The sequence below is a fragment of the Cylas formicarius genome, unplaced genomic scaffold, assembly GCF_029955315.1.
Source record: "Cylas formicarius isolate icCylForm1 unplaced genomic scaffold, icCylForm1.1 PGA_scaffold_12__32_contigs__length_19106922, whole genome shotgun sequence".
Lineage (NCBI taxonomy): Eukaryota > Metazoa > Arthropoda > Insecta > Coleoptera > Brentidae > Cylas > Cylas formicarius.
Window position 1 is genome coordinate 9,385,566 of NW_026844225.1, and position 18,474 is coordinate 9,404,039.

The 18,474-nt window shown below is 32.3% G+C and overlaps 1 protein-coding gene across 4 annotated transcripts in view; it reads right to left on the minus strand.

Moving 5' to 3' along the window:
* Nucleotides 1-18,474, minus strand: part of LOC132708700 (plexin-A4) — a 315,847-nt gene that overhangs the window by 37,338 nt on the left and 260,035 nt on the right. The gene's annotated exons all lie outside the window — the stretch shown is intronic.

Consider the following 18,474-nt stretch of genomic DNA (forward strand, 5'->3'; position numbering starts at 1 on the left):
AATATACCAAAAATTAGTTTGTAAATACTTTATAGATTTGATTGATCCATGTATGAGAAACTTCAAGTTCACTGGATCAAACCTAGAACATTAATTGTAAAAACCTTTTACTAGATTAAGCCGCCTTATAAATTCAAATTAAGTTCAAGGATCAAAAACATTTAATCCACTAAGTGCCCTCACTAAATCATTAGTTGAAAAAAATTCTTAAAGCTAATTAAAATTAAAAAAGAAATAAAAATAAATGAATGAATGAACAAATGACAAGCTATTCGATTACAATGCTAGTCTACAAGAACCTACGTAACTTAAAATGGTCCCTCAGATAAACTAATACTAAATAGGTATAATATGTTGTTAATATAAATTCTTTTGATAGTTTGGGATTTGTATTTTTTTTAAATTAAAAAGTATTTCTCTTAAAATTTCAATTTACCTCTAATCCAGCAGTGTCTGCCTTTCCTCGCGGTATCATACTTTTGGGTTTGTGAATCAAAACTTTGTTTTTTTCTTGTTGCATTTTTATAATAATAACCATTTTGCACATATTTGCGTATATTTTGAATGTAAGGTTGCTGATTATTGTATTTTTGTATTTTTTACAATATTAAGATGTATTTCTCTATATATTTCGATCCAGCTCAAATCCAGTAGTGTCTGTCTTTCCTTGTGATGTTCAGAATCATTCAGCATCTTACTTTTGGGATTTTAAGTCAAAGTTTTTTTCTGTTACAACTTATTTATTTAAAAATGTAATAATAGTGCTGAGGATAGGATTCGTTGCTGGTTGCTTTAATACGGGTTTACCGTTTTAATATAAAACCCGAACTAGCTTCCCCAATGGAGGAGAACTTTAAACTAATTGTCATCTTCGTGGTTAGTTTTTCTAGATTTCTCTTGATCAAAAAGTGTTATCATTTATAATTCAATTAATGTTTGCGTCTATGGAGTTTAGAAAACATATCTCTTGCATAGTTTCGATTTTAGCTAGAACTTTCAATGGCTAGTTTTTCTAAATGTTAAAAATATTAGCCACGGCAGCTGTTCCTAATTTTTATTCCTAAATTGGTCTGTGCATTATGTTCCAGATAAGCATTTTTCGATTCAATTACGGGAGATGATGTTTGAGATGATGCGAAGTGTTTCAGGAATAGGATAATTAGTTATTGTGTTTTTCTTGTTTATTTATTATTATTTTATTTATTTAAAAGAAAAACTTAACATTTTATATACAAGAAAACAAAAAAAAACAAACTCCTGGACCAAAATCCAAAAAGGTTTCAACTTTGTCCTTGCCCCACGTATTATCCCAAAAGAGAAAATCATTTTATATCATATCGAGTCTATCCTAAACAACCTGCCATCTCAAACAGCTAATGAAATTCCATTTGAAACCGCAAAAATCAAAACATCGTAATTCAAAAAGCAGATAAAGGAAATGCTACCTATGGTGGTCATGAACGCCACTGACCATCAGCAAAAAAATCAAGATATTCTTACTTATCGGCAGCTTACCTCATATGGAACGCGACCCTTAATCTGTTATAAAGGTTTCTTCTCTATCAGTATCCGTGAAAAATTCTGTCACCCCTCATGAAAAACAATCCAGGATTACCCCTTCGACCTTTTGTCAGCACTAATATCTAGCTTCTAAATTAAAACCCTTTACAGGGAAAACTGATAGTTTCGTTCTAAATTCCTTTCATTTCACTGAACAATTAAAAACTATATGATCGAAACGATATTTTATTTCAAAATTGAGTCCCTCTTTACTAAAGTTCCTACTACTGAAACTCTCAACATTATTTCAGATATATTAAAATAATATGGAAGCCAACTTTCTTATTTTACTTGAAAAATGCATGTCTGGAACATGTTTTTCTTATAACGGTAAACTATGGGTTTCTTTGTTATTTGGTCCTATGGTCAAGAATCCATCCACTTTGGGTCGTTCTGTTGACAAAAAACCTACGCACACAGACCCATACCTCAATGCATTTTCATATCATCCGTCTTAACCAGAATCACTGCACCCTAAATTAAAACACCTTACATCTATTTTTCTCTCTAGTATTTTCTACATTAGAGATATTTAGGGATTCATCACCAAATAGATTTAACAACAATCTTTCAAAAACAACGAATGCAAACCCAACCCCATACTTGCAACTGTTGCCCTTCCTTACATTCAAAACATCACTGACCACATATTCAAAGTTCTCAAGAAATAAGATGTTAAGACCAGATTTAATATTTGTCCAAAATTCTCTCAACATCTTCGATCCGCCAAAGACCAAATTTAGTTTGAGATACCAAGAAAAATATCAACTAGGCTCAAAGAACATGAAAGAGCCTTAAGGCTACGACAAATATACCCATCATCAGTTGTCGAACACAAATAATTATCCGAGACAATGTTCATGCCCCTCCTTTAGCTCCGCCCACCTCAGGCAATATATAAGCAGGAATAGAGTAAAATAAGAGCCAGTTTCAGTTCAGCTCTGAGGAAGCGAACGAAATATTAGCAAGGTTCGTTATCAAAAATAAATATTTTTAAACGTTTTTCGTAATTAAGTAAATGTCGAGGTAAAAGTAGCAACTGTTTTTTTCTTGTATTAGCACTATTTAGCTCCCTACAAGGTACAAGGTTCTTAGACAAATAAGATGGCTGATTGGTTTTTGATGTTTTGAAAAGTATCTCAAAGATTATTCTGTATTATTAGATTATGAACCTGTCATACTGTCAAATATTGTAAGAAAATCTGAAGCAATTCTGAACAATAACGGGATATTCGATGTCAAAACTAACTAGAATGTAGTCTGTATATAACTTTATACTTTTTAGTTTTTTTACCAAAGAGCTTGTTTTGTGTCATACACATTTTGATGCACCCCGCATAATTCGACGTTATAAACCGAGAAGTTTTAGAGCTTCAGAAAAGTGCAAAAGGTTCTATCAAATAACCGAAATGACGGCCACCCGATGAATTTAAATTTCAAATTGAGTATTTTAAAATATCGAAGGAGTATTAGGGAAACGATTTTTTGCTGATGCAGTTCGCCGTTTACCAACGAGTGGAATATTAAGTGGGTTTGAATTTTAGCGGTAATTATACGCCGACGATTTCTAAAGAACAATTACGGTGGTTGGATTTTTCATTCAAATGTTTAGTTTCGCTTTATCGGTTTGTCTAGCCGAAATGTTTTACAACTACGTATACCGTTTCGAGTGTTTTGCAAAATCGGTTCCAAGTTGTTTGTTGTGACGATTCCAACGAAGCTAATAATTTCGTTAAAACGACTAACGAGCAAATCGTTATATATGTCCACATTCGATTGATTGGGCACCAGGTTTTATGAAATTAGGTCATTGAATCCACGACGCGGAAAACAAATATACAGGACTATTGATTCCAAATTCTAACAGCAATATTATTTGACTTATGGCGATCGGCGTAATGTTATAATTCTCTCTCATATTTGATAATCGCATTTTGCAATGTTAATGTTTACATGGCGGTTCTTGTTCTAGTATTTTATTGGAAATGTCTCGACAAAATTACTTGTTATGGTGGGGGAGGGAATTGACTTCAAAGTTACGCGATTTGCGAAAGTAAAGCGCACTAGTTTTAATAACGGCGTTTCTTCGAAACTTAAGTTCAACGGTACATCAAACGACACACCTTTGGCATGACTTAATGAATAAGAAGTTTGCGCCCTCTGAGCAGTTCTATAAAAGCTTATTGGAAAGCGTTTCTCAGTATTTAATTTAATATTGTTTACCAGATGTCGGTCCCAGGGTCCATCTCTTTGTAATGAAAGTGAGTGGCGTGACCGTGTATAAAAAATATAGTTTTTAAATAAGCGTTTTCCCATTTGCAAGCTAAGTCTTTTTTAAACAATTCCAATGGATACATGCAACTACTTATATGTGAGAGACGAAGAAAATGCAATATCAATGCAATGCAATATTTTGTTATTAATTATTAATTATTAGGTTATTACATTAGAACAGGGAGGGCTCGGGTAAAGTCTGTTCATAGATATAAGAAAGTGACTAACTGATACGAATTAAGGAAGGACCCGGGCAAGCTGTAAAAACGAAATATGGCCGAACAGGTCCGTATTTTACTTAGAATTTAATTATTTGGGGTTTTGTTAGGAAAGTTACTAAACAATATTTATTTATTTATGTATGTATTTATGTTTAAATGTAAAATAAAATTACAAATTATTTTTATTACCTACTTAAATTACTTAAAATTATTCACATAACATATCAGTATTACTATCGCTATCATCGCCTGTTCTAATTATTATTTGTTCTATATTATTTGCAATATGGATATACGATTGTTCTGCTTTTTCTATATGTTTAATATAATTTACCCAACTTTGTGGAGGGATATATTATATCTTGATCACTTTCATCTACACTCGAGACAATGTCAGCATTGCTTCTTTTTTTCGTCGCTGAAACTGGAATATTCACAATTTTCCATACAGTTGATGTTGGAATTTTCGTCAATGAGGCCGTTTCTTCTAAAGATGCTTGCTAGCATCACGTTCAATGAGAGTCAAATAAATATTGTTTTAACTTCCTTAGTCTCAATAGGATAGTGACTGGGAGCATCTCCTGAGATACACTAGACTCGCACATATTTTGCATCATTCGCACACGATTCAACACACGCTGGTTGGTGTAAAATTATTTTCTATTAGGGACCACAATTTTACCTGAATTTAAATTCCGAAACTTTAGGTAATAATCTTGTTGCATTGTATATTTAATGATCACCCTTGGATAATCCCATTTACTTTCTTATATCTATGAACAGAACATATCCAATGTTAGGGTACTCTCAGTAGGTTATTAAAGGTTATTTGTTAAATTAATGAAATAATTTCTTAAATAAAATTCAATAGTTTATATCGTCTACTTGAAACGTTCTTGTGTGTCTTGTTTTGTAAAGTGATTTGTGCCTGTTTCTTGCCTGTCCAGTGTTGTTAAAATTCCAAAAACAAACTTCCCGATGCCGTGGATCAAGAGCACCAATCTTTTTTTTGTACAGCTTGTTGGAAAATTGTAAGTATAAACCATATTTTCACTTTTTTTTTTCAGTATATAGCAAAAAAAGAAAGTATAGTCGGTACGATTTGTGATGGCATAGTCGGCAATAAAATGCCAGACAGAATAAAATAGATTGTTCATCTTGCTTCCACTTATACTCCAACGCCCTAAATGTCAGAGTGTTCCTTAATGATATCTGAAGTGGGTGAATCTGCATGAAAAAATTATGATAATTTGTTAAATAAACTGTTGTCTGAAAACTCTGTCCAACATAGTTTACACAAATTAGTTGTTTTTCTTCAAGAATGTTTTATTATTTGATGGAATGATTCCCCTCGTCGTAATTAATTTGGGTTTACATTGGTTAAAAGAACGAATTTAAAAATTATTTTCTTTCTACTTCTACCAAGTAGAAAAATTTTATAAATACTTCAAAATTGCTGACATTAGCTACCAAGATTGAATGCTCAAATTTTGTTACTTTCGAAAAATCGATGAAATCGAATAACCCTCGAGCCGTTTGAAGTAGGTGGCTCAATTTTCGCTTCTTTTTTACAGGCCACTAGGTGCACAAAATGTTTGAAAATGGCGATGATGGCACAATGGCGGCCATCTTTTTTTTCGATTTTCGGTTGTTTTTTGAATATTGCTATGAAACACGATAACTATCCGAAAGTTGAAGCTATCGACTTTATTTTTGGCACACTTATGCAGCTTGGTTCCCTGACAGAATTTGTTGAAATTGGAGGGGCTGGGGGGTCGGGACGTATTAAAAAAAAATAAAAATCGCATTTGCAAGGGTGTAAGAAAAAAATCATTTTTTGAAAACAGTTAACGTGACAGGAAGACGCCGGATCTTCGGCTCGATAAAATTTTATTCCTGAAAATTTTTCAAAAATGTACAGGGTGCGCTGAAAATTCAAAAAATCTGAAAAATGGGTCCCCCTATTATTGAAAATTGGGTATAACTGAAAGATTGTGCTTCGGATGTCAGTTCATTTTACATGGCAATATAGCAGGTATAAATGGCTAAAACTTTTGTATTTAAGGTTTTCACCTGTTGTACAGGGTGGTCAAGATGTTAAGTGCTATATTCAAAAATTAACAGGTCGACACCCGCATTTCACCTGTTGAAAAAGGACTTACTCAAATCTCGAAAAGTATTTAAAATATATATATATATATATATATATATATATATATATATATATATATATATATATATATATATATATATATATATATATATATATATATATATATATATATATATATATATATATATATATATATATATATATATATTCTTTTTAAAACAAAAAACTGCTTCGCGCTACGCCTAGTGACGATTTTTCGAAAGTAATCTTGTTATTAATCAAAATAAATAAGAACTAAAAGTTCAGATTTTCACGAAATTATATATTATGACATGACAATTGTTTCGACAACACCGTGTCTTTGATTTTAAACGGTATGATATATATTTTTTAATTTTTCGATTTGTTTCTATTGTTTTGTTTTTCATATAGATTCACCTCCTTAAATATTCGCATATCATTAAGGAACAACCTGATCTGTTATTACATATTTAATTACTAGTTAACTTACTAAATGCCAAGTACAAGTGATTCTGTCTCTCTTACTGCCAAGTAATATCATCGTGTTCGTTAGTGACGGCTTTTAGCGCGGATCGATCTATTTTATTCTGTCTGCCATTTTATTGCCGTCTATGGCATCACAAATCGCACCCACTATACTAGACTAAATACCTACTCATATTTATTTCAGACGTAGCGTATTTCCAGGACTATTACATCCTCTCTACAACCCCCTTTCTATTACCCCCGTCCCACCTAGACCCGGGGCTTCTTCCGCGTTTCCGCGTGGATTGAATGTTAATTTGATTTTAAAAAGGGCCCTTTTCCAATTCGTTCGGGTACTGGGCCTGCGGTCTAGTCCTAACGTGGAGCCCTTAGTGTTCCGGTGACCGGACGCATCGTAATTTCGATTAAAAGGAAAGAAAAGAACGGGGCACTGCGAACACGATGGTTGAAATAAATAAAATAGTATTCGCATGTTCGGATGTTTTACCGTAGCCTAAAACGGTGTCTGGGAACTTTTACGACGTTTTTTGATCCCAAGGCTCCATTAGTACTCAAATGAAAATAGAATAGAAAAATAATGTCTGAATGCATTTGCCACAATCGCAATGTCGTATGCCCCTCCTCATACCTCCTACCTTTTTTTATGTAATGCGTTAGAGAACATAAAAACAAAATGAAAAACTGGACAGAAAATAATTTTCCCCGTTATCTAGAATATCGACATTTTCTTGCTGGCGTGATAATAACTTCATAAACAAAACTGGCAATGCACTACAACACACGGCTTAAGAATTATGTGATCTCTGCCCTACCTACCCTTACTATTTTGCAGTGCCAACCCCTAACAATGTTTTTTTTTTCAAAGAAAGTGCTACTGTAATGCTCAGGTTCTTTCATGTTCTTTGAGCCTAGTTGATATTTTTCCCGGTATCTCAAACGGAATTTTGACGGATCGATAATGTTTAGAGATAATGTATTGAAGGAAGGAAAACAGTGACAAGTATGGGGTTGCTTTTGGATTCGTTGTCTTTGAAAGGTTGTGGTGAAGTGTATTTTGTGAAAAATTGTGGGAAACATTCGAGAGAAAAACAGATGTAAGATGTTTTAATTCTGGGTTTAGAAGAGAGTTGATAACCGATGATTTTTGGGCCGGATGGTGATGTGGCAATGCATTAACATATCAGTCTTTGTGCGATGGTTTTTTGTAAACAGAATGACGCAACTCGACTCCACACTTGCCACTGTTGTCCTTTCTTACATTCAGACCAACACTGACCACATATCAAAAGTTCTAAAGAAGCATAACGTCAAAACCAGATTTACCACTTGTCCAAAAATCTCTCAACATCTTCGGTTCGTCAAAGACCAAATTTAGTTTGAGATACCAGGAAAAATATCAACTAGGCTCAAAGAACACGAAAGAGCCTTACGACTAAGACAAATAAACTCATCAGCTGTTGCTGAGCACACTCATGAAACCGGACATAAAAGTTTATTCGATAAAACAAAAATTCTTGCATGTAATCAGTTCTTCTACCAACGAAAAATCCGAGAGTCTCTATAAATCTATAAACAACCTATCAATCTTAACCGCGACTCAGGTCACCAATATCCGAGACGGTGTTTATGCTCCTCATTTAGTTCCGCCCCCCTCAAACAATATGCGAGCTAGTTTCAATCAAGCCCTGAAGAAGCCAACAGGATGATTGGCGAAACGTCAGCAAGATCGACTCAGGAGGAATCCAGAAGTTTTGTAAAAAGTATTACAGTAGCCTGTGGAAGTTTCTTTGAAAAATTAACAAGCCTCCTCTTTGTTGAATTATCTACATTACCCTGAACGTTTGTAATTAGTGTTTCTTTGATTGCAGGATTTCAACTAACATCAAAAACGATTTAAAATAGAATTTAAGGCTAGTTGATTGGTTTTACTGGTGCCAAGCCACATTCAGATTGTATATTGAAGTAGTTTTACTACTATATACTATAAGTTTTTTTGCATTAACCACAAATTTATTTCGTCGAATTCCTTTTTGGATTATTTATTACCTCCGATATTTTTCTTCAGGTGCTAGGATGTTTGTTTCGTCTGCAAAGTTTGCAATCAAGGTCGTTCAAATAAAAAAATAATACGAGACTATGCGTACCCCCTTTTCTAAAGTTTAAGATTTCATAGTTTTTATTTTGAATAATTGGAAGGAATGATAAAAAAAAAGATAGATATGTTAAGTTTCAAGCAAATTAGCTAATATTAACAATTTTAATGTATTTATAAAGGTTTTTTACTCAAATATTTTATTTTGTGGATATAGGAAAGATTTATTAAAAATCGTTTTTCAACTAATGTCAACCCAAATTAATTTTTGCTTTTTTTATATTTTACAGATAAAAAATTATTGTGAATCAGCATGTCAAATCAGCTCAAAGGGCAAAAATTGCAACGAGGGGAACCATCCTAGCAAAAAATACAAGTGAACTGAATTAGACTGACATAAATTAGAAGTTTTTCCGTTTTTAAACATATGTCTACAAATAACACACACAATTTTGTTTCGTTTTGAAAGGCATTTGGTTAACAATAACTTCTTCAACAATAACGTTCTTATAACTGCAAGAAATAGTTTGTTAATTTCCGTATTGTATGTTGTGCAAGTTTCTGCTTTTTGAATGTGTCAATGGTATTGAAGTATTCATTGATTTATATTTTTTTTAATCACAAATAATATTTTGTCACTGCAAGTTTTTTGTTTTGCAATTTGCTATGTAAGTCTCTATGATAAAAAAGTTTTATTGCGATTTTTTTTGTTTCACTTATATTTATTCAAGGTAAAACATTATATGATTTCTGAATAACGGGTTTCATTATAAATAAATAAATTAAAATTAAATTATGTGATGATTTTATTGTAAATAATTTTCAAATCCGTACTGATTATAAAGTACTGGGTTCGTTGTTTATATTTATAATTGAACAAATAGTTGTTTTTGTGTACGCGATAAGTAAATACTAGGGAATAATTACAATGTTACTTACCCATGTAAATTTAGAATAATACTGCTGAAGGTAAATTTGGAAATTTATATTTTATACTAAAAAAAAACATTTATAGGTATTTTACTGCAAAAAAAAGTATATTAGTAGCTCTCTCGTTCGCCTATAGACATTCCGATCAAAACGTTGAGTTCCTTATTATTCAATTAAATTTAAAATAATACCCTGGCAATCTAACCAATGTTACAGCGCTTTAGTGTACCATAGAGCTATAAGTTATGGTTAGACCCAAAGACGCAAGTTATACGGTTGTGGTCTGAAATTTGCATAATTTCTGCTTCAGAGTCGTATTCTATTAGATATGTAATAAAATATAATATCTTGTTACAGTTGACGGTATCCATTTGCATATATAATTGCATCTTAGAAACATGAACGTCCTGCAAGGTGGAGTTTGCTACCGAAAATCCAGAATTATATTTTTAGTTCACGAGAGGGATGTTTATCATTGCAGGACCCCCATTAAGCATGGTTTAATTGTAGCCTCTTACACCACTCTTAAAAAATGCGTTCTTCTTGTGATAGCATCGTAAAAAATGAAATATTTTCCCTTTTAAAGTAGTCACATATCATATTCGTGTGAAAGCAGCGGTAAATGTTAATCCTCTATTTTTAATCCTTTAATTCGGTAGTGATTCATCACCCGACAGAATCAGAATCGAAAATAGCGTTGTTATACGACTTGCCGCTGTGACAAATATAAAAGTTTATTTATAATTTAAGCATTTATGCGTTCTATAGGATAAATATCGTGTACACCATAAATAACTTATGAAAATATGCATTATTAATTTATATTTAATTATATTTAAAAAAAAATAAATAAAATGAAACGTGGTAAAAATTATTTTGTATTAAAAATATAAGTAAAAAGATTTCCTTATTCGTAAGATGTTTGGTATGTATGTACGTTCTCGTACAATTTTGGATTGACCGTATATATACAGAGTTGTCAAGCTCTTCCTTCGTAATTGATATAACATTGGATTTGGAAAATTCTTATTCACTATTCTTCGTATTTCACGCACCTTGTTTACCGGAAACATTTCGTTTACACTGATTGCAGTGGCGTAGTCAGTTTTTTTTCTGATCTGAATCTTGAAGTACAGAATAATGGATTACTTTTTTAAATGTGTCACTCTGTATACCTTTTTTTTAACTCCATTAACCATACTGTGGCACAAATATGTAGCCTTTATTTACTTTTTCAATAATTAGCGCTAGTCTAATTCTTATCCACTTTTTATTGGAAAATCCAAAAATTTGTAAATATTCCTGAAAACAAGTTATTGCAGAACAAAAATTAGTAAAACTTAGCAGTAGTAAATGTACATTTTGTTATACTTTTTACAAAACTTCTGGATTCCTCCTGCGTCGGTTTTTGCTGAGTCGAACATGCTGATGTTTCGCCAATCATCCTGTTGGCTTCTTCAGAGCTTGACTGAAACTGGAAGTTCGACTCAGCAAAAACAGATTCAGAAGGAATCCAGAAGTTTTGTAAAAAGTATTACAGTAGCCTGGGGCAGTTTCTTTGAAAAAAAAAAAAAACGTTTTGTTATTTTTATTTAATAAAGCTGTTTAAAAAAAGGGAACACTTAAATATTTAACCAATTGAAGGTAATTAATGAATTGAAACACACATTTTCGCTAATTTAATATGTTCTATAAATGTCCATGTACATACAGTACAAATATTAACGTTATTAATTTTTTTTTTGGTTTGTGTATAAGCTATTTGTGGCTCACGAAACTTTTATCTTTTCGTTTAAAAGAATTAGAGAATTATTTTCCAAATAAATATTTTGTGGAGAGACCAAAACAAACTTAAGTGAACTAAAAAAAAGGTGTCCAGTGTAAAAACGAACTTTGCTTTATACTTCAAATAAATTTTCAGTGAAATCAGCGCATATCTATAAAAATAGTAGCATGCAAATAGGTAGCTTAGAACCCGGACACCCTGTATTATCACCCTTGCTTCTTTCGATAAAAGGTTGTATTTTCATTTAAAATTGAAACAGAAATGAAATTTTCAGTAATTTAAATTGTTCCACGTTCTAGGACTAAAACAAAACCAGTGTCTCGTCTATAAAACGAATTCCTGAGTCGTAATAAATTCAAAGAATTATTAATTTCAGGGCAAAAATTGTATTATTTCTTTTCCGTCCAGCGTCTTGCTGCTTTGGTTGGGATTATTGAAGAATAACTCTATTTAAAAACATGAGATACGTTCCCCTGAAAGTAACCTTTAATTATTTTTTGCGGATAAAATCGATTACGTTATTAGATAGAGAAAAAATATGAATGTATTTTGTTTGGTCCTTTATTTCGGAAATGTGTCGTTTCAATCAACTTTTTTAGCATTTCCCTCGGATCGCGAACAATAATAAAGGCGGCGGAAGATGTGATATGCGATATGTGTCTTCAAAGCCACAACAAAATGAAAATTGTCTCTCGATAAGAATGGAGATCAACAGACAACGCCGATGCCTCATCTCGAACAAATAGCTGCGCCAAATACAGTCAAAAACCAATTTAAACGCGATCATGGAAGAATAAAACATTCTTTTCTACATTCTATTTTCAATTCAGTGACGTAGAACAACCTTACTGCCCGCCAAAGGCTCAATTGTGTTCGATCACTTTCTCACAATCGTGTTTTATATGTTTGCCGTTTTCAAAAAAAAAAAATGGTGTAGAATATTATTAGGTTTTCTTGGAGTCAAAAAACTAATGAGAATACAGGACAACAATTATCCCATAGTGAGGCTCTTTGTTTTTTATTTAAAAATATCTAGGACAAGATTTGATATACTTAGAATTAGACTTTTCAAATGTTTTTAAAATTCCACGTTAAATTTTGTTGTTACAACTAAGTTAATAGCTAAAGAATATTAAAATACTTATTTTTTTACTTCTAACTCTTACTATAGTTATCTGCTATTAGTAATGACATGTATGACAAAGCTAAGAATCGCCATAACTATCAGTCTCATTCTAAATAAAATTTGCTCCACAAAATCCATATTGGCTGCATTATCAACTACCGGACATTAAATAGGGATTTGCCAAATACAAAATATGTCATTACTTATGATTGTTACAAATAAAAAAACTAAAATTAATATATCCCAGTGAAGTGGTTCTGTGGACACGCCATGTTTACTTTTTTTTGTATTATTTCAATTACATACAGGGTGGTCAAATATTTTAAATACCCCTATGAAAGTTTTCGTAAATCGAACACCTTGTATATTTTATCATTTTCGCACAGTTCTTTAAAACCCGAATCCAACGGATATATGTGAACATGGACCGTTTCAAATTTAATGACGATTTTTATCAATTCCCAAGGAATATTAACCCAATTAATTAAATTTCTTAGTTTTCTGGCTTGAGTCTAAAAGCGTTTCTAATATTTTTTTTTATGAAATTGGTGGTTATTTCGAATACCGTTAAATATTGCAAAAGGTCTTTATTAGAAAACAAATAAATGAATAAATATTATCTCATTTTATCATTTTAATTTAATCATAAATCGATATTTAAAACATCAACAACATTATATAATGGAAAAAATGTGCATTAATGGAGCTCTTAAAATAAACTTGAATGGAAACGTGAATTTCAGACAAACAATTTTATGAATAAAATTTGACAGCAGTGCGTTTTTTAGATTTATAAAGAATAATATGGATTCGTAATTCGGAATACTGTTCCTGAAATAGAACATCCAAATTTAATTTGGCAACAAGATCAGCGAAGTGTTGATATCAGTGAATTTTTAAATGTAAATTTGGGACAATAAATCGGGCGAAATGACCTGGCCCGGGTTTAAACCCAGTGAACTTTTTTTTAAAAAGGGAGAGTATACAAAAATAAGCCCATAGAAGTTTTCGCGTTACAACAAATTCGGGATGCAATTAACCAATTAAATGCGACCAATTATATATGAAACGCCATAAATCATTTGGAGGTAGTATAAAAAATATTTTAAAAGCTTTCAGAATTAAGGTTAATTCCTCTCTGAATAAAATTCAAAACGGTGCATCGCCATCCGAAAAGATACAGGGTGTTTGATTTAACATTTTAATTTTGAATATTGTCTGAGAAAAAGTATTATTTTGTAAAAAAAATTACACAGGTAAATGAAAATAAACATAACCTGAATCCCGAAGATCTTGGCTAATAACGGTACATTAGAGAACAATATACAGATATTTATATATGTCATTGGATTTTTCTTTTAAAGGGGTACCGAAAAAAGTAATAAAATTTAGGGAGTTCCATTTAAAAAACATATAACTTTATTTGATCACCCTGTACGTAATTGAGTGACAATTGAAATAATTCAAAAAAATGGAAGATCATTTTACTGGAAACAACTTTTGTATTCAAACTTTGTTTTCTAACACTCATAGAATGAAGTAATACAAAAAAAAAACAGATCATTTTACTGGAAACATCTGTTGTAATCAAACGTTTTTTAGAACTCTCATAGAAAAATGTTTTAAAAGGTAATATGGAATGTAACAAAAACCTTTCCAACATAACCTGAATCCCGAAGATGTTCGCTAATAACGGTGCATTAGAGAACCATATATAGACGTTTAGATATATCATTGGATTTGTCTTTTAAAGAGATATCTAAAAATGTAATAAAATATAGGGAGTTCGATTTAAAAAATATATAACCTTATTTGATCATCCTGTATATAATTGAGTGACAATTGAAATAATGCAAAAAAATGAAAGATCATTTTACTGGAAACAACTTTTGTATTAATATTTTTTTTATAATATGCCCCTTTTAAACCGGCCACCCTGTACACCATATTATTTTGGTCTATTTTGTAGAATAAAGACACTAGTTATTTTATTTTTGCAGTTATTATGTCCGAAACCATTTTAGTTGAGATCCACTTTTTTGTTATAGTGCAATACATTTTAAAATAGTAAATAAACCTTCGCTCGCTGGAGAGTTCCTGAAAAAAAAACAATGAATCGAACATCATCTCTGATCGGGTAAAATAATGGGTTGCTTCGTAAATCTCTGTGGTACTTTAGTTCGCATGTGTTTTGTCTGTGCATCAATCATGCGTTAACAAGTGTTAAGTAGATTAGAATAGACGTTATGAACACACAAACTTTGTTTATGTCGTCCAACGGTATGAATAAAACCCTACATTTATGCAAAGAGAAGAACGCAAATTTGGGGACACGGAGATAAATATTTGCACGGCTATGGAAATGTCGAGGAAATGGATCAAAATGAATGCCGAAACGTCATGTGTATTTTAGCGTTTGTTTTTTTGTTCATATTCGCCGGTTAAAAACATTATTTTACAGATACGTTCGGCTTCGATCCTCAGTGTTACGCTTTTTTCATATAATTTTACAGAAAAAAAAACGAAATTAAACAGTTAGTGTCATTTTACCCTTTCTGGGTCTAAGTATTTGGATGGATTTTAAAACAACGACGGTTATATAAAATACTTTCTATTAATAAAATAAGTTAATTCTTTCAATATTGACATGATGTTTTGCTTAGTCACCAATATTAATATAATAATAATGTGTACCGAATTTTTTATAAGTTTTAGCCTAATTACCATTTTATCAATTTATATTTTCAAGCATGTAATTTTTAACAGTCCCTACACTTTTAGTTTTTCAAAAAGTTTAAAAATAAAAACAAAGTCTCTAGGAATTAAAATACATAATGTGTTATTCTTAGCATAATATAATAGTTTTATCATCATATACGTCTTTTACGTTGCTGATGTATATTTTTTTAAATGTAAATCACATAAAAAGTCACGAGAATCGTAAAATGACTTTTTTTGTAGTATTAGCTACCAATAACAAATAATGCAAGCGTCGTAAACGTCGTTGGTAAAACTAGATGTTTCTATAAAATCCTTTCTCGGATGAGTGGTTTTGTCTCAAAACGGATATTTTTAAATTAGCATACGCCTACTAACAGTAATAAAAATAAAATTGTCCTTAAAAATAATTTTACCATCAGTTACTTTGTTGCTATGACATTGAACACGCAGATTGGCAAATCGCCATCGTGGGTTTTGAATATTAAAAACAGATTAGTTACTTGCATAGACCATAGACGTATTAATTGCAATAAAAAACGAATGCGCAAGCATTGTTATACGTTTTAAACATTATAAAGAACTTTGGTTAGTTAATAATTTATTTAGACTTCAGAGTACCAAGTTTTTAGGTAATTTTCGTTTGGCGTGCGTATGGCTTAAGAAAATAATATTTTCTTAGGCCATACGCACATGATCATATTACGATTGAGTTTTGTAGAAGACCATATATAGTGCGTTTTTTTTTTAATTATTTTAAGACGTATTCCTTTTTTTTCTGAAATGTTTGTATAGATTGTTCACAATTGAACGTTCTTAATAAAACTACTGTTTAGCAGAAACGCTTTGGTCGTAAGCCTTCGAGGAGAATTAGATTTACGCTTTTGTCTAACTTTTCCACACTGCTTATATTTCCTATGTTATATTCTTATTCGTGCGTGTCTATTAGACTTTATGCTTTAAAAAATATGCTTGTTCGCAACAATCTTTGAAGCCGTAGTTTCAGATTACATAACTCTTCGACAATATTGTCATAAATAAATCAACGGCATGACACTATTTTTATCGATGATCTGCAAGGCGTTTGTGCACATTGCTCTTCTCTCTAAGACACATAATCTCATCAGCAGTTGCCGAACACAATCACGAAACCGGACATAAAATTTTATTCGATAAAACAAAATTTTTTGCATGTTCTTCTACCAACGAAAAATCCGAGAGTCTGTAGAAATCTATAAGCAACCTAACAATCTTAACCGCGACTCAGGTCTCTACCTGTCACCAATATGGGAATCAGTCATCAACAGGATGATTGACGAAACGTTAGTAAGTTCGAGTCAACAAAAACCGGCACAGGAAGAATCCAGAAGTTTCATAAAAAATACTTCTACTATTTTAATTTTTGTTATTGCCTACTTCAACAGTATTACCTTTTTCTCGCGTTTATTGTTATTGTTAATCTATTGTTATTGTTACTGTTAGCTCATTTACTTATTTATTTATAATATTTGTAGTAAAATTTGCCTTATTGAAAGTTGATTAATGGATTTTTATTTTATATGCTCGGTTAAGTTAGCAGCTCAGCTCACACCGATCTGGAATCTGAAGCCTGTCTTCAAATGCCCTAAGGTTCCTCCAAAACTTTCCCCATATCACCTTTGCTCTGTATAATAGGAGCGGAGATATGGCAAGGTTGAAGAATAAAAAGAAACTATATTGTTAATGTTTAGCTTTTATACTATTATTCTAAACAACCTATCGTAAAATGCTGTAGTGCGTTATTAAAATTCCCATCCTCGATTCTTAATTTTGCTATTCGGCATGGGCGTAGGCGTGCGCGGGGTCAATACGGTCAGATTTAATTGGTTGGCACTTTTGCAATTAAAAAAAAATCGTTCGACAATGGCGGAGGGTCTTAAGCGAACCAATTCAAAGTAAAATATTCAAATCCGACATACCGCACCACGCAGCACGGCTTAGGAAGGCAAAACACCCTTTGGAAAGCGAAAACAAATTGTACAAATCCCTTTGTTTAAGCCTTGCGGGTTTTGATCAACCGTTTGGCGGGGAGTGTGCGAGCGACACGATCGATCAAGGAAGATCTCGACTGGAAACGATTGATACTTCGATAATTAGTCGACTCCGCGTGACGTCGGAAGATATGTGAGACGTTTGAACAGCACATCCCACCCTTCAGCCGAGCCGTAACTGATTTCACCCCAATCCGGGATGAGGATTTTGATGGTGCCGATGGTTTTCGAGCTCCCTTTTGCTAGTATATACGCGGTTCGCTCGCTACAATTTTCTGAACAAAAAAAACATATACGTGATGTCGCGCTCCGAAAACACTTCGAACACTGGGCGGTGCGTGCGGTATTTATACCCTGCGCCGGAGATGGTAACGGTGCTGCTTGTGCGGGAGGGGAGGTGGCTCCTCCCCCCGAATTGTCGCGTTGTTAATTTCGCCCGATCGTAGTTGCTGCGTTGGCTGCTGCGTATCGTACTGCTGTTTGATTATCGTTCTCCACGTATTGGATAAATGCAGAGCGTCGTCTCTCGTATTCAGGTGTCTGGACTTTTCTATCTCGATGGCCTCTCGTATAATCCTAGTCCTAAAATCAGGAATCCGGAGCGCGAGCATTGAAGATGCCAAATGAGATTTTGGCGAAACGTCTGCAGAATTCCAGTTGGATGCAGGATTCCAGTCGGAGTTCAACAAGCGAACGGATGATATCCCGGAATATAGTGTCATCACATTTTTGCATCCGTGAATCAATACGTAAAAATATATATATATATATATATATATATATATATATATATATATATATATATATATATATATATATATATATATATATATATATATATATATATATATAAGTCAGAAGAGATAAAAAAATTAAAAAGCAAACTTAGTTCAGGTCTTTTTGTTTTGCGACATAGTGTATCATTTCACCCTCATGTGAGCTACGGTGCATTTTTTCGGAGCAACTCTTCGTTGTCTTCTACAATCTTTACAGTGCGGGATCATTGTGAACTATAGTTTAAGAGGTTTGGTCTAAATTCTCAAAAATCATGCAAATATTACTACATTCCTATGTTAGGACTTATATAATATTTTGAGCATAACTACTATTCATAAAA